The sequence below is a fragment of the Phaenicophaeus curvirostris genome, chromosome 4, assembly GCF_032191515.1.
Source record: "Phaenicophaeus curvirostris isolate KB17595 chromosome 4, BPBGC_Pcur_1.0, whole genome shotgun sequence".
NCBI lineage: Eukaryota > Metazoa > Chordata > Aves > Cuculiformes > Cuculidae > Phaenicophaeus > Phaenicophaeus curvirostris.
The window spans coordinates 29,783,380-29,809,801 of record NC_091395.1 but is presented as its reverse complement, the minus strand read 5'-3'; the positions used below and the strand labels follow the sequence as shown (position 1 = coordinate 29,809,801).

Sequence of the window (26,422 nt, the reverse complement as noted above, 5' to 3'; positions counted from 1 at the left end):
AGCTAAACACTGATAACACTCTCTGTACATTTCTAGGGACTTGTCAGCCTCTGAAGTGGATACAATCTAGATGCACTGCTAATAGAAGTTTCTTTTAAAATATTTTGTTGATGGTTGTCTTGCAGTATCAAAGAGGCAGAGAAGTAGCACAGAACTGCACGCATATGCCAGAAATCCTGAAGGGCCATGCACATATGCTGATAGATTGCGAATACTTCTCTCATGAGCTACTTTTCACAGCTATGATGTAGTTTAGTAGAAAACAAAATACTTTTTTCTCCTTAATAGATGGCTTCAATTTAAATGAAATAATATGTATTCTAATGGTTGCTTAACCTTTCAATAGTATGTGAGTTACTAATGGTTGAGAACTACCATTTTAAGGATAGACAGAATACTTGCAAGCAACTAAGTTAATTATAATATGCAATATATGCAATATAACAGTTAAAAAACCCAAACGCATCAAAGTGCTTTTTATTGTGCTATTAAGATTGTACTAAAGTAATTTTAAAATTTCATTTTTGGTAAAACAGGATTAAAGCCTTTCTTAATTAAAAGAGAGAGATTTTTTTGGCAACTTTTGTCATGAACAGGGAACTTAAGACTCTGCAGAGAAGGCGTGTTGAGGTCATCACTTTCAGAAAGATGCACATGCATTGCTTCCATGGAAGTTGTAGGTCTGCATGCACCTATGATTTTATATAAGCCCCCTTTGAGCGGTGAGCTTGTGGCTAGCTCAGTACTTGGGCAGAGAAGTGAATTCAGGTCCATACGTGACTGCATCTTTTATGTCATGCTACTCAAGGGTGAAAGATTTGTTATATTAACGTCTGCAAAATAAATACAGGTCATCCATATTCTTTGTTTCATATTTGGCTGCATTAAGAAGTGATGTATTATGTAATTATTATCTAAAATTAAATGACAAAAGGGGACACAGGGAATATCAAACTTCTGCACAGTACTGGAGCATTAATTTTATATCAGTCTAGTGTAGAACATATGCTATTTAACTGGCTGACAATTTTGTCAGTGTAAAATTACCCTGTATTGATCCAGTGAGCTGTAGCTCATTTGCTTGTTGACTATTGTCAAAGTTCATGTGTATGTATGTCAGTTGCAAAAAGAAGTCCTTTAGGGAATTTAGGTTTTGTACCTCATAACAAACAGAAAAGTACAGGAATCTGTGAAATAAGGATTTCCATGTGAGTGAAAGTATCATGGATTTAATCTATGATTAACTGGCTTCAGTTTTGTTACTCTGGCTTGTGAAAGGGAGTACGGATGTGAGTCTTGAGACCATATTTAGTCACTTGAAATTGAATTTTGAAAGGACTCAGTATATCTCATTTACTCCTATTGAGTTAAAGCCAGAAATGGAGATGAACATGCCAGAATCTGGACTTTAGGTTATGAAACTTACTAAATAAAATTTGAAAGTGTAATAGATGCCCAGGCCAAGTAAGCGCTCTTTTTAGACCTGGTAAAAATGAAGTAAATTTGAAATGGTTGCTTGAAAATGCTGATAAAATATTTTCTTAAGTTATATAAAATCCACCAAAAATTGATGCAAAACATACTTTAATGTTCTGCAAATCCTATGGTTATTTATATGTTTGTAAGACTGTAAATATTAAGGAGGTCACAGTTTACAAAATATAAATAGAAAAGTGATTTTTATGTATTGAAACTGTATGCCTTAGGTACAATATATTGTGGACTAAGTACTTGATGGATAATTACCACTTTTATTCTTGTATCTTAGGTCAACCCATGTTTAGAACATTGTCATTCTGAATATAAAAATAGAATAGTTAGAAATGCAACCTGCCTGTCTTAAAGTGTCGGCACCATGTTGTTAATTCAGATGGCACTTTAACATAAAAATCAATTTGAGTGGGAGTCAATTTTGTACATCTTGAGAGACATACATGAAAATCTGTACTTCCCTTGTGATTTTCCATTTAGTTGGATACTTGCATGTAGATTTAAAAATGTTGATTAATTAGTTTATCTGCAGAACTCTGCAAATAACCTAGTGAACTTCAGATACATTTTTACTCTCAAGGAGCTTTTGTTTCTTTCTTTCCCCTAGTTTTTCTAGCTTTTTACTTTTTAAAGTATTTCTGCTACATTTGAGGAAACCCTGAAGAAAGCTGAGGGTGGAAAATGTCAGTGAAGTGCTAACTGGCTTGCTCTGCATCTTCATCAGCTTACAGCATCAGCAGCTGTTCTCTCTCCTAATTGCTATCTAGCTCCTGAAGGGAGAAAAAGATGAATCTTTGAGGAAAGAAAATGAAAGTTTACTTGTTCAGCTCTAACACCAAGGTACAAAAGACAAAATACAAGCAGTCCTCACCTATCTCTGAGCAAACAAAGATCAACTTAGAAAAGTAGATCCCTGTCAATTTTTTTGGTTTGTTCTCTTTAGTGTTAATTCTTGATGCTTCCCCTGATCACTGACAGTGTACCTGTAGTCTTTGGAGGATTAAATATAGGTAGACAGAGAAGTGGAATTAATTCCTCTAATCTCTTGAAAAAAAACATGCTTCAGGAACTAGAGGAGATTTTGGCTTCCAAGATGTCATCCAAAACTGCTTTGGAAGCAGCTGAAAAATACCCCAACTATGGGACTGATGAATCTGAACAGGAACTTCAAATTTGAGTCCAAAGCATCTCATTGATTGAGTGCTGTACTCATTTGTGAAAATATTATCTTGTCCAGAAAATCAAAGCAGCAGTGTGTCCATTCTGCAGGGTTTGGTAAAAGGAGTCATTTCTTGTTCTTTTTTTCCCTCTAAAATAAATTAAAAAACCCAAACAAAAAAAAGAAAGTCTTAGTTTTCATTTGACATAGAAAGATGTTTGACACCTTAGCTGTCTCCTGCCAAGCTGTACCCTGAGGCTGCATCTATGTGTACCTTTTACAAATCAATTTTTTTTCCCTCCATAGTGTGAGCACTTAGGGTGACTTCAAGCAGAAAATATTTTCATAAGATAATGGCAAAAATAATCGAGTACTGTTTACAGTAACGTGTACTCTACTGCTGTCATTGATACAGCAGCATTAACACTGAAAAATGAGTGTTAACAACATCCTTTAAACCTCGATGTCCCTGTGTATCTTAAGTCACCCATTGAAATGAAAAATGTAGTGAGGCAGTTTGGGTGGATTGTGAGTGGAACTGGAGGCAAACTTAAGTCAGAAAATGAATCCCCCTTATAGCCCAGCTGTTGGAGGTATTTCCCTGCTGTGGAGGTGGCTCTTCATCAAATAGTAGACTTACAGTTGTGGAGTAGCCAGGTACAGTGCTAGCTATGTGAGCTTTACTTTGAACTGTCGAAATTAATGTTGTAGGACTCGGCGTTCTAGAATCAGCTCAACAAAACATAACTACTCTTTTATTTTTTTGTATTATCTTTGCAAAATGTAAACAAGTTCTACCTTCTTGTCCAAAGCCTATGTTAAATTAGTGGGGAGAGAGGGACACAGAATTGGGTTTGTTGTGTTTGGGGGAGGGAGGAGGTTGGTGTTTATTTTGTGGTAGTGTTGTCTTGGGTTTGGGTTTTTTTTCCGCCCAAATATGTTGTGTTTCTAGAGGGCAGAATGTTGGCAAGCTTAGCTCTTTCTGTAGGTTTATTTCAGCAATGGGCAATTAGCCAATTGCTGCAGAAGTGTCGTGAGGATGAATACTTGTTATCTAGCTTTGAAGTGTAATAGAAAGCCTGAGATGCACTTGAATCCTGCTGATGAACTGTTTATGAAAGAAAATTCAGTTTAAGTGTAAAAATCACCTCAAAATCTAGTTGTGCGAGGATAGATGCCTTGAATTTTTACAGTCCTAGAATCACAACTTGTTTTGACAGGGTAAAAGTGAGATTTGGAAAACTAAATTAATGAAGTATGGTTGACACTATTCTATGATTTGGTAGGAAAATTCCTATTAATTCCTATTTGAAAAGAATAATAGATTTTAAATAATTTTAAATAATTTTAAATTTTAAATAATTGATTTTAAAAAATAAATGTCTAGATTAATTTTTACACATTACTCATTTGCTCTGCATTCTGCTTATTTATATTATTTTATGAAGGGATAATACAAACCCATGGATGATTTACATAAGAACAATCAGTTGTAAATACTTTCAAATCCTCTTTCTTTCTCATATTTAGGATATTAGGAACAGGAAAAAAATAGATTAGATGTACTTAAACATTATTAAAGTGTCAGGCTTTTTTCCCACTTTTTTCCAGGAGAATTAATTGCACATATTCCAGAAAAAGCTTATCTAAGCTGTAATTATTACTTTCTGAATCAGTTCCACAGGGCAAATGTGGAGTGTGAAAGTGGCAATATCCTGTGACACACAGTGGGGATTAGGCTCCAATTCCTCATCTACACTAGTCAGATGCTGCCATTCAGATAGGATCTTTAAGCTCCCTTGGCACTTGTGCAGGTGATTCTGCATAAAAGCTTAAGTGCCTATCGTAAGCCATTGTCATATCATGGAGTTTGGCATTGCTAAACAATTGTCAGTGGTGTAGAGTAACATCTTCCTGATCTCACTGGGATGCTGCCTCTGAGTATTTCATAAAAATACTACTTCAGAAAGAGGAAAATCCAAAACACAGTATTTGTCCAAAATCTCTTTTGAAACACAGAGCGGAGTCTTATGCTCCTTTAAGAATAACGCAGCAAATATACTTGTCTTTGGCAGCAGTGTCACCTGTAGACTGCTGGCTTGGTGAGACATGCAGTATTTTAGTGATGAGTCTTTTGGTACAGACAGACAAATATGACCTGGCCTTTCTCTGAAGTCTCGGGGAAATTAACTTCTTGGTTTATGTGAAAGACAAAAAATAGATCTTAAAGTCACCATTCCTTTTTACACTTGTTTTTTCCCTCACCCATTTGAATTAAACATTTTTAATTCTAATCAAGGGATAGAGGTAGCCAAGTACAGATGAATTTTAGGACAAATGGAAATGGCAGCGTTTTGGAAGTATGGCAGTGAGGAAGGCTTTTTGTATTGCTGTTCATCAGCTTTGTAAATGTTACTTACTTTCACTTGGCATATATTTTTAGAGATCCAAATTTCTCCTTGAATGAATAATGGAATATTATGGTAGATTATATTTCCTAGGTAGCAGTATATAATGTAAAGTATGTTTTATACCATGACTTTTTCGAGTTCAAACTAGATGATTAACCCAGTCCTTAGAGCTCTGTGGAGCTAAGCTGCTGTGCCTCACCTGAGGGGCCAACTGGAGCACTACTTACCTCATAGGTGCTAAGGGAGTTTTTGTGGTGCAAAACAGGATTTGTACCTAGGCTTGCTGAGTAATTGGGGCAAAGGCAAAAAAAATCTGTTGTGCTAGGATTAAAGGATATGATGAAGGCAACAAAGAGCCATTGTGATTTTTATGTAGTTTTGGTTGTTCAAAATTCTGGAATCTTTAAGTTCACTTTGTGTTTTTCATATATACATACAGATACATGCATGCACACAAATAAATACGTATATACGGAAATATGTTTATATAGATACAAAGAAGCATGAATACATACAAACATACATGTTTTCTTATTCAGTATGCTCCTTGGTATTTACTTTCCACTCAAGAATTGCTAACATTTTTATAACAAAAAAGGTTGTAGAAGAAAAGTTGGATAAAAATATGGAAGTTTACTGTTGCTTGAGATAGTCCTGTATTTCTGAAATCAGATAAATTCTCAAAGTACTGCTGAAGTCTGAGCTTGCCTGAAGATGATGGCTGTTGGTATCATCTAGTGACATGTTATTGCATTATGTGTGTTTATGAGAGCAAAAAGGAATGTAATGTTGCTTAAAAACCAAATGCTGGAAAGCTTGCTTTGCTTCTTTAGATCAGCAGTTTAATTTGTATGACTTAACAGCTTCAGTATGTTGCTAAAAGCATCCATGTGACATATTTTTGCTATAGTTATCTGGTGTGCATGAGTTTCAGGTTAATAGATGCCTAATACTCATCTCTGCACAGCAGTGTTTAATGAACCAGCTGGTACTGTTGTTTCTTCCAATAATTAATTTTCTGTTTGAAGAAATATCTTTGCATTTGAAGATGTGAGGATGTTTGTGCAGTTATTTGGAGATCTAATGTAACAATATTTTGTTTGCTTCCCCCTGCCCCATTATAATTTAGTGTCTTTTCCAGTTTTCTTTGGCATATCTGGGTATGATTCACAGAAAAGCCTGTGCATACACACTGGTATAGTGAACATCACAAATTAAGAATCAGTTGTATTTTAATAGCGAAATATAATTTTTGTTTATGTTCTGTTGAAGGGAGAGAAAGATATTGATGCTAGATAGATAGGTACAGGAAGTGATGCCATTTATTTAAAGAAATTTGAATAATGTCTTGTTTTTTTTTTTTTGAGCATAGTAAAAATCTGATAGCAAGAAGTAGGTTTTGGTGGCAGCACCAAACCTCTTAGATCTAGCTCTTTAACGCTCCACTTCCAGTCTTTTTTCTGCTGTTTTGATTTCCTATATGTATCTTCATTGTTTTCAAATTTAATTTCTTGTTCCTTTCTATAGAAACCACACGCATTGTACATATCTTTTAATGTATTATCCATGTTTTATCCATTGTTTGAGAAGTTGGACTTGGTGCCTGATTCTGGAATTTGAGTGGAGGCTGTTATTTTCAAGTTCAGTCATTTGGATTTATAGGCAGTTGTAACATCTTTGACTCTTGATGAAATTTCACTGGTATTTCAGTATAACAACAAGAGAATGGATTCTATGCAGAGCTTTCATAAAAGACCTGCTTAATTCCCTGTATATAAGTTGTGAGTTTGTTGAGATAGGCAATGGTCTACATGAGAGCTTCATTGCCCTTCAGGGAGCAAACAGATGAGTGAAGCACTGCAATGTGCTCTTGCTGAGTGGTAGTAGAAAGTTCCATGTGAGATATCGCCTGTAAAAAGTGTGATACAAGACTATTTACAAAGGCCTGACTAATATCCTGGCAGAAAGATAGCTTGCACATTTCGAATTTCATTGATAATTTTTTTCAAAAAATATTGCTCAAGTCTTTTTTAATATTATGGCTTTTTTTGATAGTTTAAATGAATAAGCATTTTTTTTTACTCCTTTGTATCTTGATTTAGAAGAAGATAAGATAGTAATACATAGTGATTGACAAAATAAATTTTAAAAAATCTTATTTTTAACCATATATTACATTTAATTTGCAAGGAGAAGAAATATAAACTACTGGTTAATAGTAAATTGAGATAGTCTCACATATTATACAAATATTTGGTTTATGTGGGGTGTTCAATTCTAAATTTTTATTCACATAAGTTGCTTTCTGTGGCTAGTGAAATGAAAGCAATAACCTGTTTTTTAGTCGTCCTTGAGTTCAGAATATAGAGTGAATATATATATCTTTCCAGATTTGTTTGTTTTGGTTTTTTTCCCACCTGTGGTATTGTTTATGAATTATTCAGTATGTTTGAAATATACTTAACATATTTTGGGGTTTTCTAGTAATAACACAAGGCATTTATCTTACAGATTATAATCTTCTTTCCTCAAAGGGAGCTCTCGTAATTTATCAGAAGAGTAATAGAGTTTGCAGGCTGTAGTGTTTATTGAAATTCAGCAATTTTCAACACTGAACTTTATGATATTTCTCACAGTATGATATTTCTGTTACAGCTTACAAATCAGGGTTTCACCAAACAGTAGTATTTGGGCAATAAGCTGCTGTGTTATTACTGATTTGGAAAGAAAAAATGGAGCTATTATACTAGTGGTATGGTAATGAGAAGGATGAAAAAGTAACTATCTTCATGTAAACTTGTTTCAGTGTGGGTGATATGCTTGTGGAGGAGTTCAGGTTAATAACCTGTAAAAATAAAAAGTGTTGCAATTAAAAGATGATCTAAAGCAGTAGGAGACCCCTTCTTATTTTTCAGCTGAACTGCGTATTTATCATACTACTTTCAAAAGCAAGTTGAAAGATTCTGAAGGGAAGCCTTGTATAAAGCGGACTGAGGATATTTCACTTATAACTAGACCAACCTTTTAAGATCATTGCAAATGTAGGTGTGCTCAGCCTACAGGACTTGCTGCATAAATGGTCCTCGCTTAGCTGGTGTGAATAAGGAAGCCTAGATGAGATTCTGGAGTTTTGTGGGCTTTTTTTTGTTGCATCTTGTTTAATTTGTGGAAATAGAATTCAGTTCTTAAGGAACAAAGATATTTGCTTTTTTTTCCTCTCTCCATTTGAGAACTGCTGGATGATTTCCTTCTTCCTCACACTTCTCGTTCCCATCTTTTCTACTACAATTCGGTCTTCGTTTGTCAAATGGAAGTTAGTAATGTATGTCTGTTTCTCTTGAATTTTAAACCTAAAATTCAGGGATCATTCTTCTTATCCTGCAAAATTCAACTTCTTTTCAGCTGTGTTGTTATTTTAAAATCTAGTTTTGTACAGAATCCTGTGAACGGGTTGTAGTGGAGGGGGATAAAGGGAGTGCTGGTTCTTAACCAGTAAGGCAATAACTAGCTGGGAAGTCTAAACTGTAGGGAATCAGGAAGCTACATGTTACATATACATAGAATCATGGAATCACAGACACAAAATGGTTTGGGTTGGAAGGGACCTTAAAGATCACCTAGTTCCAACTCCCCTGCTATGGGCAGGGACACCTCCCAGTAGACCAGGCTTCTCAAGGCCCCATCCAACCTGGCCTTGTGCATTTCCAGGGTTATCTTTTTTCTCTGTGTAGAGAGGAAAAACACTAAAAGAGTGGTAAAAGTGAGGTGATGTCTTTAAAAATTCCTTCAGTTCTCCAGAGACAGAAACTTTGCAGCCTCCTTGGACAAGGTAACCCACCAGTTCTTCCAAGAAGTTATTTTCTTGTGTCCATTAGGTGTTTCTCTCACTGGAACATGTGCTGTTGCTCTTGACTTTTCTCTGTGCTCATCTGACAAGGATCTAGTGGCTTCTTATCCCCATTCCATTCAATACTGAAAGACAGCCTTTAGCTTTCCCCCTTTAGCTTTTCCTTCTCCAGACCAAACAAGCCTAGTTGACTTAGCCTCTCCTTGCATGTCATTTGATTCCCCATCTTAGTGCCCTGCACTCTCTACATTTTGCATCCACCTCTCATACTGAGGCTCCCAAAACAATGTGTGTTATTTTCAGATGCAGCTTCCACAGCACTGATTAGAGGGGAAAAAGCAGATCTAGCCATTTGTTGTGTCCTTGGTGTAGTAGCCCAGAAAACTGTTAAGCTTCTAGTCTTGGAATCTGAACATAAATCATATCATTATTCAATATCATAATCAAATCCCATCACAATCAAATTATTATTTACATTATTGTATTTTAAGGAGTGCTGAGCTAATAGAAAACATGTTCCTTTTCTCACGTGGGTGTTATCCAAAAAATCCAGGTAGTTACCAGACTGCTAGCGTGTCTTCTAATGATATCAGATGTAAAACAACTATTTAGGAACTTAGTATTTAAGAAATTGTGAAATACGGGTTCAGGCCAGAGTAGGGAATTGAAACTATGTGGGATATATTGCCGAATAATATTTTCTTACTGGTGGATAAAGCGCAGATGTTTTTTCACTTAGGATACCTGTAATCCAGGCTAATGTGTGACTGAGGCATTAACATCTCTCAGAAATTATCATCACTAACAACACATTTTCTACTAAAGACTGTAGTGTTTCCTTCTCTGAATAGATTCAGGTATTTACAAAGAAATTAAACAAGCACAGAAAAGGGAAGACTCAAGACAGGCCTGTATTCTCCTGTTCATACTGCTTTGGCTGTGTAAAGGGTTAAAAGTACAGCATATTACAACTATTAGATATACTGTTAGAATAAAGCTCTCCTGTTTGCTGTCAGAGATTGCTTTTTCATATAAATTAGCCCTAATAGTGCAGGACTTATTCCTTCATGCAAACATGTTCAATATTAAGATCTGCTTTAAAAAGCACCTTATCAGTGGTACATTAGAGAAAGTTTAGGTAAAGAGAGATTAAATAATAAGAATGGAGTTTTGCTTCAAACAAGCATAATTCACTTTTATTGATTTGGTATTTATGCAAAATCTAACTGCAACTGTATTTTTAATTCTACTTAGCCTTTCAGAGGCCTTTGGTAAGGGATAAGTGTGGATTAAAAAAAAAAAATAAACTTGTTTATCACAAGCACCAAATATTATGTCTTCGCTTGTTTTGTTATGTCATTTCCTGTACTGCTTTATTGTTATGAGTGAGCCTTGGACTGAGACTTATCACCTAGCATGAAAGAGTCAAGGCTAATATGATTTGTAATTCCTAGCCCGTTGTTGACATTGCTTTTCTTTTTACCATTTTATACAGTACACATAGATGCACTACTTGAAAGAATTTTTTTTAATGATGATGCCAGTATCATCCCTTTCTGCAGAATGCTTTGTAGTTTAGTTAATTTTTTATTTGGTATAGTATAATTGGCAAAAAGGACACCCCATGCTAGTAGAGGTGATCAGCACAAAGAAGGTTGTTTATAAAGGTAAGGAAGTTATTCACCTCACCCAGGAGAGTTGTGGCCTCTTACCCAGGGAGGTACTAGTAAACAGAAAGGCTTTTGTGTGAGGTAGCTTTTGAAATCCTTTTCAGGCTTTTATTTATACTTACACTAGTGTGCAGTAAAAGTGTCAACAGAAAATGTTATTAAAAGTTCCCTCATTTAGTTTGCTGCTCATCTCTTCATAACCGTATTGTGCCATATGTCCAACTTATGGAACAGCATCTTTAAAGGGATCTTAAGGGCCTCACATTTTCAAGATTACATGAGTTTAGCTCTGTGAATGCCTTAACATTTCTTAATCAGCTTTCTTGGCAATTACTTCAGGCTGCAGAATTAGAAGTGTTTATTGGTAAAGAATGTTAAAGAAGTGTCAAATTCAGTTACTTAACATTTTGTTATGATTTTAACTTTTTTTTTTTTGCATGGAGTTCTATTAAGCATTAGTATCCCTCTTTGTATTTCATGATGCTATAATCCTTGTACTTGTATACGTTGATGTGAGTAAATAAAACTTAGAATAATATTCCACAGTCCCGTAATGTTGCCAGTCTTGTAGTAGGCACTTGGTGAAGTGAAATGGTTCCTGAATTATCCTATAAATAGTGCTGCTACACTTTTCAGAAGGCATGGGAGTAGGATTTTATACTTTTGACTAATTAATGCAATCGAGAATGATCATGAAGGAGAAGACTTCTTTCACAGGTCATCTATTTTTATACAAAAATAAGTGAAAATAACTCTCTCCTTTTTCTCTGAAATGTTGGTTGCTTTGTTTTTTCCCATGTACTTATTATGAGAGAAGTGTGTGGACAAGTTAATGTGTGGTTCCTTGCCATTCAGAATAAATAGGTTTTTAACAGTTCCAGTTGTCAGCTCTGTATCGACCACGTACATTGGACTTGTATCCCTATTGTGTTGACTTTGAACTTAAGCACTGTATAGAAAACAAGTTGATAGCATCCCATTAATGTCTTACAGTTAAACCCATGTAATCTCTTACTCTGTTGTAGGACTTGAAGTAATAATGCAGTCTTTTTCTCATTTCCTTGTGCCAGCTCCAGAGTAGCTTTTTTTCCTGTTTCTTGCACAAGGTTGGGAAGAACCTTCAGTTGTGTCATGAAAGCTCTCTTGTGCAGGTTCCATTCCTGGCAGCTGTCTTTGGCTGCATTAATACCCCCATATGGTGTTTAGCAGAGGCAAAAAGTCTTTAAAAAAATAGGCAAATAAACAAAAGAAACTCAAAGTGAGAGCGCCTGTACCATAGTCACAAACCATCTTATAATGTACAACAAAATAGTAATTTTTTTGTGACTTATGCTTTTTCTCTGCAAAATTTCAGTGTGAAATGATAAGAGCAAAGAAAGCTCTAGTTTCTGCTTGTGATGATTTATCTGTCAATAAGGGCTCAGTCTTTAGTGGGCGTGCATAAGCATAGGAACTTGGTGTGCTTATCACATGTGTTGATTAATAGCAATTCCTGTCATTGTATGCCTAAAGGGGGAGAAGTGTAAGTATCCATTTTGTAGAAGAATAATTGAATGCTTCATTTACTTAATAACATGCTTTTGATGGACAGGTATATTAATGTAATACTTCACATGTAAAGATTGTTGGCAGCTTACTTTGTCATTCGTTAGATCAGCTTGTGTCTTTTGATATAGAAATGATTTGTGTACCGCATTGGAAGTTAGAGTGTAAAAAAGGCCAATGTTATCCAAGTTGCATGTCTCCGTTTCTGATTAATGATGTGACTTCATTAACCAAATAACTAAAAGAACAAGGTGTTATTTTTAATGTCAGGCTGGAAATTAGGAAAGGAAAAGGTTGACAATGTTGTATGCTATTTCACATGCACAAACTCCTTGTCCCTCTTATCTCTATAGAAAATACAAAGCTAATCTTTCTAACATAGAATAGCAACAGTGTCTCCTGGTCTTCATATGGTAAAAATTAAGAAAATGAGAATAATTTTGAAGGTGTAGTAATTCTTTTGGTTTTTGGCTTATGGTAGCTGAACTACACAATAGCAGCTGCAAGGATGCAATCACAAAATTAACCACAATAGCAGATGGCCTTTAGGGAAGATTTGAAAAAATTGTGCTTGAATGCTAGAGAAAATTTCTCTTACATTCACAAGGTCATCTGCTGGAGGTGATTATTACTGTCCTTTTCACTGCAGCTGCTGTGATTCCTGTAATGTTTTTGTCACCCAGAGCAATCAGAAATGCATTAAAACACATCCAAGATTTACTGAAACATAGGTAGAAAATGACTTTGAGTGGTTTTTAGGCACTAGCATCAACTTAAAGAGATATTTAAGTTGTCCTGAGGAAAGGTTTTACCAAGAAAGAGTATGTTACCTTTGACAGAGGAGTTACCAAAAAAGGTAAATATGGTATGACATTTGTTTTTGTGAAAAGAAATTGGACACTACTCTTATTGCAAACACTTTTGGTGATGAGGTATTAGAATTATATATGTTTGTATCTGCTCAGATGTGGGGGAGATGAACAAGAATGAAAAAAAAGAACATTTGTACTCTTTTGTATTTCTCACTTTCCATGGTCATCCAAAGAGGAGGCTCATCCTGCTCGAAGATTATTATCTATACGAATTTGGTAGATGACAATTCAAAAGTCAATATATATGGTTTTGTGGTTTTGGTTTTTAGGTTTTTTTTTTCTTTTGGGGGGCAGAGACAGTTACAGCGCTTAAAGCGGAGTGCAGTTTTATAATTTAATAGACTGGGAATTTTCTGTATATATACAAATTATACTGTAAGGAGTAACTAGAAAGAAAGTAAAGGTGAGTTGGTAAGGAGAGCTGTACAACATGATGTCATAGGCATTTAAAACAATACATTACCCTTTGAACTTTAGAAGGTGGAGCTCAAAATGATGATCTGAGAAGCCCATGAAGTCTATTTAACAAAAGGCTTTTATTCAGTCTTAAAACAGTATGGCTGCACATACCCTGCCATTCAGGCCATTCTTCTAAAATACTGTTAAAATAAGATAAAACATTGTGGGGACCTCTCTTCTTTTCTGTGATTCTTTTCCTCCTGAACCTGACAAAAGAAAAATGTTAAGGTACAAAGATTTGTCACCATAGGCAGGTTTCAAATCACTGTTTATTAGAACACTTATTTGTAGCTGTGGAAGTTGTTTTACAGACCGGCGACATGAGCAACATAATCTCTGTTGTTTCTGTCCTATCAAGTAGTACTTATCAGTTTAATTAGTAATGGATTTGACAATTACAGCAGTTGATTCTGATGATCCTATATCAACTCCATGCAATTCTGTAGAGTCTACTGAAACGTCTACATGAAATTCATTTCTAGATGAGTTCAGGTTTTGGTGACTTGTTTTTTGTGACTAAACTAAGTGGCTTGCAAATGATTTTACATTTGAATGCATGACCTAGTGTAAGTCATGGAATGAAATGTGAGTGGACTTCTCCTTACTCTGAACTATGAGGATACTATGGTTCCAGTCAAAAGATTAAATTATAACAACCTTTTCCCTCTCATTGTGGAGCTATGTTATGAATTGAGTATGTTCAAGGGCCTCTTAGGTGAGCGACTATGGTTGTCTTTCCTCTTTGAGGTGAGCTGAAATGGATTGTTTGTACAATTTTGACATATGATGCGAGTTTGGTGAGCACTAAGAGTGTTATTACTTTGATATCTGAAGACAGTACCATGAAATGCTCTCTTAGTGTTTTGAAGTCTTTCTTGGAGAAGTGACCAAAATATTCACCTGAATTTCATGTTTTGCTGCTTTTTGGTGGTTGTAAATCACTGAAAGGTGCACGAGTTGCAACTGGAAAAATGATTATTCTTTGCTTACAGTGCCTAATCAATTTATAAATATCCTGTTAGTCGTATTATTATAGCATTCATGCCATTGTGATATCATCAATTTAAATCTAAAGAGACAATGGGATCTTGAATGAAGGGCGATAACATTAAACTTTGCTGTTAATGAATGAGCTGTCACAGAATTCATTTAATTCCCTCTGATTATCACTGAGTGATTCATCATATTAAAAACCTCTGTAGTTCTACAATTCCAAACAAGCAGATACCACTTTCTTCTAGAACTTGATGACAAAATCTCTGTTATATTTGATTAGATCAGATTTGTCCCATGTGATTATAGATACAAAGAAAACAAATTCATTTTGCAAGAGGTTTATGCTGGTTTTTTGTTATAATTATTGGACTTTGCTTCCATTTAAACTACATTTCCTGCAGATACCACTGTCTTCTCTCTCACTGAATGTCGTTTCTCATTTCTTCTAAATATATTGATTAAATAGGTCATTTGTATCTTTATTCTGTTTACATCTCTGAAAAATTCAAAGCCGAAATCTGATTTCTTTATTTATACTGTGATGCATACTTCACGGATTGATACTTTGTGTAGAATATGTTTCTATACAGAATAAATTTTGCAATCTATGTGTTCAAGTTATAAGCAACAATAACAAAAACAAATTGAAGCCTTGAATAGCTGAATATTAGGTAGTTCTGATAAATGAGACCTTCAAGTGTAAATGTCTGTCTTCAATCTCTAAGCCACCAAGTGAACAATCTCCTTAAGATAAACCACAATAATTTTAAAGAATTCATTGAATCTCTCACAGGCCTTACACTTACTAGAAGTGAGGGGAATTTAGATGTCTGGCTTTCACTCAAATATTCATAGCTCTAGCATGGGAGGTCAGTCTCTAGAAACATTATGCTAAATCCTTGAATGCTTTCTCAAATTTTAGAGACCTTCAATTATTAAGAAAGTGGAATTGCTTGTGTCTTAGAAATGAACAGGGAAATTGTATCCTAAATTCTGTGCATATCACTTATACGACCTATGTACTTTTTTACCTGTAGTCCGTATTGATAATTAGAGAAAGACTTGTGTTTTAGGAGGTGCTTCAAAATACAGTCATTCTCATGTGCATTAAAAACACTGGCATATTTCTGAGTTGTTATTATGAGAATTCATATTAGTCTTTATAAAATACAACAAAATAGTTTACATCTTCAAAAATGTCCTTTTTATATGACCTCTTGCATTCCTAAGATTTTGCAGTTGTTGCTGCTGTCGGAACACTTGTGTAGTTGTGGGTTATTGCTTTTTATAAGAAGCTCAGGGAAACTGAATTTTTTCCCTGTGTTCCCCATATGTTTCATGCTGTTTACTCAAATGATATGTCCTCTCTATATAAAGTGAAGTCTTTACTTCACTTGTGTTGAAACTGACTGCTTTGAATATATTTAAGTTGTGCAACATTGACTGTCCTGAAAATATAGTACTATGATTCCTGATTCCTGTGTGTTTTCAGGTTATAACTAAGGTTACAGAGGCATTATCGCTATGTAGTGCTTTTCTTAGTCCTGTTTTTTGAAGCTATAATGTCAAGCAGTCGTTCACTGAAACAATTTGAATGAAGTTGCAAATGAACTCCATATATTTTATCAAAGGTTGAAAAAGGTATCTGTGTAGTGTGTAGCACCTGACATTAAGTGCTATCACAAGCATGAAATCTGTGCTTTTTTCAGTTGTCATTGTTAATGACAATTGATATTAAATATGTGCAATTAACCTGAAGTATTGCAAAATGACTTAGTGGGATAGAAAATTGTCTTCCCATTAAGTGAGATTTTCCACTAAGCCACATGTCACAAAACAGAGCTGACTATCCTCACTGTTTCAATGTTTAATTTAATGCGTAAATTATACGATGTTCACTTTGAGTTTACAAATGCATTTTTTAATTATTTATTAGAATGGGAATCACCTGTTTTATTATGAGTAAATATTACCAGGACGTACCCATACCTAGAAAGGAACTGGAGATGTGTTTTGACCGAACTCAGAAGTTGAGGGGCCATGATTATGGAGTTAAAGAATAGCAAGTGCATTAGAGTATAACCTTTGTCTTCATACATTGTGCAGGTCTGCTCACCTAGTTCAGTCAATCTAAGTCCAAATCAGTGTACCCTTAATCCCTCTGAGATATGTTTTGCAATACAGAGTCTATTGTTACTTTGAATCTGTGATATGCTGCTGCAGCTTATTTTCTATGAAATAGTTGAACTCAATTTTATATAATACAAATTCTAGCTTGGATCCCTTTATTATCATTCAAAAGTCTTATGCCAACAGACTTTGCTGTTTGAGCAAGCACCGTTCATAGCAGACTATTTGTTGCAGCCTGTGTGTGCGCCGAAGTCTCTAAAGAGCGGGTCTGAAGGATGGAGCTGCTAAAGGCAGCTGGCCTCTAACTACAAGAGCTAACTACTAATACATGATATAAAACCAGCCATTGTTCCTTTATATTCCATGTACACGCAAGCTGCACAGGTGCAGGTTCTGTCAGCAGGGGCTTGCCTGCTTCTCTCATGATAGTGTGAGCTGTCTAAATGTTAAGCAACTCAACAAAGCAGTTGGCTTTTCTATCAGTCTAAACGCAGTCATTACAAAGGCCACAATGTGCAATATGCAGGTTTGTCTGCTTCAGTAAGAACTTGCTTTCCCAACTAACACATTGTGTAGGTGAGGAACAGCTTAGTCGGTTGCTGCTGAAAAGCTGCTGAATTTTTAACCTCAAAGGTCTTGTATCACTTCTGATGTTCCCATTTACTGAGATTTCAAATTGGATTCCAGAGGGCGCTGGTAACTAATCATAGAATCATAGAATAACCAGGTTGGAAGAGACCCACCAGATCATCGAGTCCAACCATTCCTATCAAACACTAAACCATGCTCCTTAGCACCTCGTCCACAGGTGCCTTAAACACCTCCAGGGAAGGTGACTCAACCACCTCCCTGGGCAGCCTGTTCCAGTGCCCAATGACCCTTTCTGTGAAGAATTTTTTCCTAATGTCCAGCCTAGATCTCCCCTGGCAGAGCTTGAGGCCATTCCCTCTTGTCCTGTCCTCTGTCACTTGGGAGAAGAGGCCAGCACCCTCCTCTCCACAACCTCCTTTCAGGTAGTTGTAGAGAGCAATGAGGTCTCCCCTCAGCCTCCTCTTCCCCAGGCTAAACAACCCCAGCTCTCTCAGCCGCTCCTCGTAAGACCTGTTCTCCAGCCCCTTCACCAGCTTTCTTGCTCTTCTCTGGACTCGCTCCAGAGCCTCAACATCCTTCTTGTGGTGAGGGGCCCAGAACTGAACACAGGATTTGAGGTGCGGTCTCACCAGTGCCGAGTACAGAGGGAGAATAACCTCCCTGGACCTGCTGGTCACACCGTTTCTGATACAAGCCAAGATGCCATTGGCCTTCTTGGCCACCTGGGCACACTGCTGGCTCATATTCAGTCGGAAGTAGAGTGATTTAAAATTGTTTCTGTTTGCCTAATGTTTCTGGTTTTCTGTGTGTTGAGAGAAATTTCCTTATTAGAAGAAATGGGTTGGAATATAGCATATAATACAGGCTGTTTATAGGACTTAAATTCTTTCAGTAGCTATTTTCTGTTAGTTCAAAGACGACAACCATTTTGTAACACTGAAAAAAGATTAATAGTTTTTAAGCTCGTTTTTCATTACAAAGTACCTTAGCAATTTACACTTTTTAGTATACATTATACAAAGAATTAGTGCGGAAATTGCCTATGCATGACAATTAACGCAGGTTGTTGATAAATGTCAGCATGTAGTCGTGTAAAGGAAAGGATACATTGGAAATCAAGAACTTATTCTTGGCTATTGATTGTAGAGATGAATGCATGTAATTCTTGGTTTTCTTTTTTTTATTATTTTCCTTGTTTCAGCTGTTGTGAAACAACTTCAGGAATGAAAATCCGTATTTTAAAGTCATAAACTTTCTCATTTACTGAACAATACGAATAACATTTTTTAATTAAAGCAAAGGCAAAAAAAAAAAACCATCAAAACTAATGAAATAGCTTTTCTAGAAATTATTGTATTTTACAGTAGTTCTACAAACTCCCAATCTTGCTTTTGCCAGTTCATCCATAGGAAACTTTATCGTGATGTAATTGTATTACTTTAAAAGGAACAATCTAAAATGAGCCATGGGATCTGTTGAGTGCAGATATCCAGCAACCAAGAGCCTCTATTCCGAGGAGCTGAAGCAACAGAACTTAAATTCTTTTTGTCAAGGTGTGCTCTGTTTCAGTTACTGTATTAAGGGCTTATCATATTATGGAAGTTTAATAAATTACCAAGTAGAATCATTAGTGGACAGTTAAGTGTGATCAGACTAATTTTGCTAGCAAGGTATTTGAAAATCTCCTTATTGTCTTATGGGGATAACGAAGTTACTACCTCGTAGGGAAGGGTAATTTACAAGAATATGAATGAGAGCACAAATGTATTTTGTCACTGAGTGAGGAGTACAGCAACATGAGGAAGTTATCTAATGTGTATGTTTCTGAGTACCTAAATTTGTTATATCTATGCCTCATACCGTGTGATAATCTACAGGGAAATAACATTTTGATGTTCAAAGCTACATTATCCACGTGGAGCATGCAAAATATTAATCTTTGTAACATATGAAAGTGAACATTTTGCTGTACTAGCTTATTTCTCTTTTGAAGTGGAATTACCTACTTCCAAACACACATTAATTATAGAATGAAAGTAAGACTTCATTTTCTTATTACAGGCTACATATGTAATACTGTCTTCCAGATGAATAGCCTAACACTAACCCTGTTAACACTGACATCTTTAAAACGACTATTTGAACTCTATTAAAACAAAATGATGCATTTAGTATTCTCATTTAATAACTGCAGTGATCCTTTTTAATAAAAAAGAGATTGACGTTATTTAGTTTAGTTTTCAAAAAGCATTAGTGGTGTCATCAGTATGTTAAAGTTGCATCCAGCTTCTCAGACAGTGAAAGAGTCCATTGCATTAAAAAAATTTTTCTTTAAAATAATCCAGAGTATAACTTAAAAGTGAAAAGTGAGGAAGGTTATGAGCCATTCTATACCATCCTCTAGGTCATTTCTTGCTGCAGCAAAGTAGTTGAGCATTATCTGTAATTTAAATATATAGGGTTTTGGGTTTTTTTCAGTAATTTAAATTATGTATGGCCTTAAAAATTAGGCATGTGTTTAACTCCTAGACCAGAAGTTAGGCTTTAATTTTCCCGAATTTTCATTGTGAGCTATATTGCTCGCTCCATTCTAGTGCTTGCAACTTTCTCCATAAGGTCATAAAAATATAAGGGTACAAGAACCATCATGTTTCTCTGAAAATATGAGAACCATCATCGGTTCGTTCATCTGAAATGTCCATCTCATAGGGACTCTTGTCTCCAGTAGTGGTCAGTTAGAGATGCCTTGAGAAAAACAATAAGAAAAGGCAAATGCTACATTGCTTTTTTTCATAGCATAGATTCACATTTTACAGTGATATACTGGTTTTGAGCATTCTGAGTTGAAGTTTTATCTTTGGCTTATAAACACATTTTTTTCAGTTCAACTTATACTGAGTGAAGGTAATGTATTTCTGTATTTTGAGCATAATAGTATTACATATGAACAAAACGCATTTCCTAAAATATTGCTAAGGCATTCATATTTTACAAGCTGTATAAAAGTTCCTTTATTTTGAATCCTTCTGTCTAATATACTGTTAACCTAGATGTGAATACTTATTTATTTACATACACATGTAGATGTTTTCAGCGTTACTTTATATTCCTACCTAAGTTCCTTCAGTATTGAGCATGACTGACTTCTGTCACTTGCCATTTCCTTACTACCATTAATAAGGAATTAAGAAATTTACACTGACTCTGCGGGTAGTGATATGGACTAACATGTGTCATTCATATGTCCTCCAAATAAATTTTTATCTTCCTTCAGATCTGTAGATGAGAATAAAAAAAAAATGTGCACATTGGTGTTAGCGATTTACTGTGGTATATCTCTCATAGGTTGGTTAGGCTGTGCATTTAAATTAAGCTTGGAAATGTCTGTTATACTTTGGAGTGGCAAAGCATGGAAAAACCACTACTGCTTATATACTGAATCTACTGAAACTGCTTAAGTACTTTGGCACTTGGTAGTGACTGGAAACTTTAGGATAAAAAGATATTTTCCTCACAGGAATTTATTCTGTGGAATACTGTTCTAAAGCTATAAATCTCTGTGTCTGTGTTCTGTCTATTTAAAAAGCCTGTTGTCCAATTTCACAAGAGAGTTATTAGGAGTTTCTAGTTTCTTGAGATTTGTAAATGTAAATTTGTGGAATGCAGCACTAATGTGTTTGAGAAAGAGATTTTATGCATTATGGTATAAGTAATTTCAGTCCTGATTGTAATGTAGTCAGTAGTGAGAAAATGAAATATTTTTCAATATGAGTTTTTTATATAGCCAAAGATATTAGGCTTAACCTAAAATCTCTGGCTATATAATTACTGGTACTACTCTAACTTATGTTTTCATGAACCATCCCTGTTGTTTCATGTAAAGCAGATCTATTCTGATCAGTGGAAAAGTAGAAATTTTACCACTCTTTCCCCTACTGCCTTCTCCACCAAAAAGGGCGCAAATAGTAGCTGTTGATATTTTCATTGTTATCCTTACTTGATATAAAGATTTCTTTTCGTAATGGGTTTGTTATAAAAGCTGCTAAGAAAGTTTTACACTTATCCTTAGTAAAAATGGACTTTAAGGTAAGTTTTTTACAAATTGAAAAAAACCTTGTTCTTCTGGAATATAAAAGAGAAGCAGAGGGGAGGAAAACAACAGATTTATCTATCATGAGAATAGTGTGAAAGAAACCTGTAGTCAGCAAAACTGTTATAGAACTGAATACAGAACACTATTATTCTTTGATAGGTAATATTTTACTAAAATATTACAGTAAAAGTTTCAGAAGATTAACTTTTTCCAGAAAACCTTCTTGTGTATGTGTTTTTTCTGTTCCCCAAAACAAAATAAAAAAATAAATTAATACACTGGTTTTCCAGATATATCAAGATCGTTGAAGGCTTATTTCTTCCATAGTGTTGTCTGGTCTTTCGCACATATATCTATCAATGTTGGCAGGTTCTCAGTTGCTTCTAAGAGAAAATACCGTTTCACACACTAATGATGTTGCGAAATGCAAATTCAAGTGATACTCCACTAGTTCCATCATTTGTAAACAACACTTCAAAGTTACGTGCTGCATGTATAATTTTTTATATACTGAAATGTGGTAGTTTTACATAACTGTAAATTTACGTAATGCTTTTCCCTGCAAGTTCTACCAGTTTTGGTCATCAGCGGAGGTTAGGATACAGTAAAGTCAACTCTGATATGAATTCTTGTGTGTGTTCATTGTTGAAGACAGGCTTTATTACTGTGCTAGTCTGGAATAGTAACAGTAAGATATTCATACGAAATCAATTGTATTGATCAAAAACTAGAGCAAACATATGAGTAGTTATGCTGGTGAAAAGGAAGCCACTAGCTCAAAAAACACTTTCTAGCTGTAGTAACAGGAGTTCAGCTCTGTGTGTAACAGTCTTGTGCTTCTGAAGTCACAGTATGGAATGAAATAAGTTATTTTCTCAGCATGCAGGTAACTATACTTAAATTTACCTTTTTAAAAAATTATTCTGGTATCTTTGGGAGAAGTTTGAATAATTTTGGAAGTAACAGTGGTCTCAAATAATTTGTGGTCATCTATGGACAAGAATGATAGAATTTTAAAGATGCCAGTGTCTTCAGGGATACTCCAACACAATTTGTTGTTAAGGAAAGAAATTGGTGTTCTTTCAGTAATTTCTGTTGGTATTTACATGGCGACTAAGGAAAGTGCTACTGAGGATGAAATACTTCAACTGTTAAAAGCAGAACAAAAGTCACTCATGATTAACATTTTGTAGGTGTTTGTTAAGCATAATAAATTGCATTTTAAAGCAAAACACTTCAACTCAGTTTTTTTTTTACCTTGAAAACTGTAAATTATTGATTTATTTTCTGGGATTTTTTGTAACTTTTGAGGTAATGTATTCTTGTATCATTATTTAAAGCCTGCTTTTACAGGCACTTGGTCTAATTCACTGTTGCCAGAGTAACATAAAATTCTGACTTTTCTATTTGGCAGGCAAATAAAGGCGGAATTCACTGTCAAGTGTTTTGCATTTAAGTTTAATTATCATGGATCTCTATTTTGTAGTTTGTTGAGTTGGTTTTGTTTTTTCCTGGGTTGTAACCAGTGTCTACTTGAATGAAAGACTGTAATCAGTTGAAAATGTTTTAGACATTAGAAGTATGCCTCTCAAAGTCTTGTATCGACAAAGTACTTTGCTTTTTCACCATTTCTACTTCTCACTGTGAAATTTAGTACTTGTTTGAAATTCTGCAAATGGCATATAGTTTGCATAAACTTTTGTGTGAGTGTTTTAATGATTGCCATTTCATAATTGTGTTATTAAAGATCAAGCCAAATATACAACACCAGGTTTTAACTTTAAAAGTCCTGTAAGCAATTGTTTAGAAAAATATATACCATCTTAGATTGAGGTTGGCTTTGGTCATTTTGGTTTAGTTTGGTTTTTGTTTGGTTTTTTTTCTCCTGACTCTGAAGGAAAGATTTTAAAATATTGTTGTAGAAAACAGACATTTCTGTTGTACCAGGTAATCTCCATTTTCCAAATGTGGAAAGAACAGACTTTACTGATTCCAGAGTGGTATCAAATAGCACATAGTTGAAAACAGCAGATTCTGTGCTTGCTTCTGAATAGTTTTTATCACAAGGATGTTGGAGTAGTAATCAGCTTTCAAGCATCGTGGCTTTCTCACTTGTATGACCCTTTGAAATTGCTAACTGCAGTCATGCAAGATGTAAGTATGACAGGAAAGCTGAGTGGTGAATAAAATAAATTTAAGGATATAAAAATATAGATCTATTTTATTAACATATTTTTAAAATTTCTGGCAGTTTCTGGATGTTAAAGGTGGAGAGTTTCTTATTGTTTTTGCAGTAATAAGAATATGTTTTTCCCCTCCCCTCTTTTTTAATTGAAGCAAGTTCTAGTGGAGAGATTTTGTTGATGTAATAGTAATTTCCCAGTTTCCAGTAAGGGAAGCTGCACTAACCCAAATAGAATGAATTTACAAAATGTTTAATTTAATAAAATTATATTTTCTATAACTGCCTGCTTTCATATAGGTCCTGTGCTAGGAAAAAAGAGGCTCCAGTGCACACCTGAGATGGAACTGTGTCCATTATGGACCATCCTTATTCTGGAATCTCTTTGCCTATGACACAGCGTGTTATCAGAAGGCTGCAGTAAGCGTGAAGATCTTACATTTTGTATAGGTGATATTGTCTGGGTGCTTAGGCTCTTGCAGGAGATTGCCTACGTCAGTTGTAACTAAGTGCTTAAAGAGCTGCCTAGAACACCTCAGAGGCAATGAGCTTTCTCATTCACTTGAGGCGCATTGTCATTTTCAGTAAGAGTTATCAATGTATCTTTTCAGTTGGAGCATATGCCCTATGTATCCTTTGTTTATTTAACAAGCATATCTATAGCTTACAGTTCTAAAAAGAACAGCTGACCACTGATACATAAAGCAGTCAGCTAGTTACTATGTGTGATGTTTTTGCCATATTTCAATACTCTAACTAACTTTCACAGAATCACAGAATAACTAGGTTGGAAGAGACCCACCGGATCATTGAGTCCAACCGTTCCTATCAAACACTAAACCATATCCCTCAGCACCTCGTCCAGCCGTGCCTTAAACACCTCCAGGGAAGGTGACTCAACCACCTCCCTGGGCAGCCTGTTCCAGTGCCCAATGACCCTTTCTGTAAAGAATTTTTTCCTAACGTCTAGCCTAAACCTCCCCTGGCGGAGCTTGAGGCCATTCCCTCTTGTCCTGTCCCCTGTCACTTGGGAGAAGAGTCCAGCACCCTCCTCTCTACAACCTCCTTTCAGGTAGTTGTAGAGAGCAATGAGGTCACCCCTCAGCCTCCTCTTCTCCAGGCTAAACAACCCCAGCTCTCTCAGCCGCTCCTCATAAGGCCTGTTCTCCAGCCCCTTCACCAGCTTTGTTGCTCTTCTCTGGACTCTCTCCAGAGCCTCAACATCCTTCTTATGGTGAGGGGCCCAGAACTGAACACAGGATTCGAGGAGCGGTCTCACCAGTGCCGAGTACAGAGGGAGGATAACCTCCCTGGACCTGCTGGTCACGCCGTTTCTGATACAAGCCAAGATGCCATTGGCCTTCTTGGCCACCTGGGCACACTGCTGGCTCATATTCAGTCGGCTGTCAACCAACACACCCAGGTCCCTCTCCTCCAGGCAGCTTTCTAGACAGACTTCTCCTAGTCTGTAGCACTGCATAGGGTTGTTGTGCCCCAAGCGCAGGACCCGGCATTTGGCCTTGTTAAACCTCATGCCATTGGACTCTGCCCAGCGGTCCAGCCTGTTCAGATCCCTTTGCAGAGCCTCCCTACCCTCCAGCAGATCAACACTTCCACCCAGCTTAGTGTCATCCGCAAACTTGCTAAGGGTGCACTCGATGCCTTCATCCAGATCATTGATGAAGACATTGAACAGGGCTGGACCCAGCCCTGAGCCCTGGGGAACCCCACTTGTCACTGGCCTCCAGCTGGATTTCACACCATTTACCACCACTCTCTGGGCCCGGCCATCCAACCAGTTTTCCACCCAGGAGAGTGTGCGCCTGTCCAGCCCAGAGGCTGACAGTTTCTCAAGCAGAACGCTGTAAGAAACTGTGTCAAAGGCTTTGCTGAAGTCCAGGAAGACCACATCCACAGCCTTTCCCTCATCCAGCAGCCGAGTCACTTTGTCATAGAAGGCGATCAGGTTAGTCTGGCAAGACCTGCCTTTTGTGAACCCATGTTGACTGGGCCTGATCACACGGTTCTCTTGCATGTGCTTCATGACAGCACTCAAGATCACCTGCTCCATGACTTTCCCTGGCACTGAGGTCAGACTGACAGGCCTGTAGTTTCCTGGGTCCTCCCTGCGGCCCTTCTTGTAGATGGGCACAACATCAGACAGCCTCCAGTCCAGTGGGACTTCCCCAGTCTTCCAGGACTGTTGGAAGATGATGGAAAGGGGTTTGGCCAGCACATCCACCAGCTCCTTCAGTACCCTAGGGTGAATCCCGTCCGGCCCCATAGACTTGTGACTGTCCAGTCGGGCTAGCAAGGCTCTGACCACCTCCTCTTGGATCATGGGAGCCTCATTTTGCTCCTCTAGCTCCTGGGTTTGTACACAGACGGAACAACTTTCTTTACAATTAAAGACTGAGGCAAAGAAGGCATTAAGTACCTCAGCCTTTTCCTCATCCCCTGTTACTGTTGTTCCTTCTGTGTCCAATAGGGACTGTATGGTCTCCCTAGTCCACCTTTTATTATTTATATATTTATACAAGGATTTTTTGTTATCTTTCACTGACTTGGCCAATCCAATTTCTAGCTGAGCCTTAGCCCTTCTGATTTTTTCTCTACACAATCTCACTTCCCTCCTGTAGTCCACCCAAGAGGCCTGTCCCCTCTTCCAGAGCCCATAAACATTTCTCTTCTTCTTGATATCCCTCAAGATCTCTCTATTCAACCAAGCTGGCTTTCTCCCCTGCCGGCTTTTTTTCCGGACCACGGGGATGGCTTTCTCCTGAGCTGCTAGGACCACCCTTTTGAAGAGCTCCCAGCCCTCCTGGGCTCCCTTGCCCTTGAGTACTGTCTCCCATGAGACTTCACCAACCAGCCTGCTGAAGAGATCAAAGTCTGCTCTCTGGAAATTTAATGTTACCGTCTTGCTAACCACCCTCTTCACTTCACCTAGAACAGAAAATTTTATAATCTCATGGT

The 26,422-nt window shown here is 36.5% G+C and overlaps 1 protein-coding gene across 2 annotated transcripts in view; it reads left to right on the top strand.

The window, feature by feature from the left end:
- CCSER1 (coiled-coil serine rich protein 1) overlaps positions 1–26,422 on the top strand; it is a 645,248-nt gene that overhangs the window by 354,782 nt on the left and 264,044 nt on the right. The gene's annotated exons all lie outside the window — the stretch shown is intronic.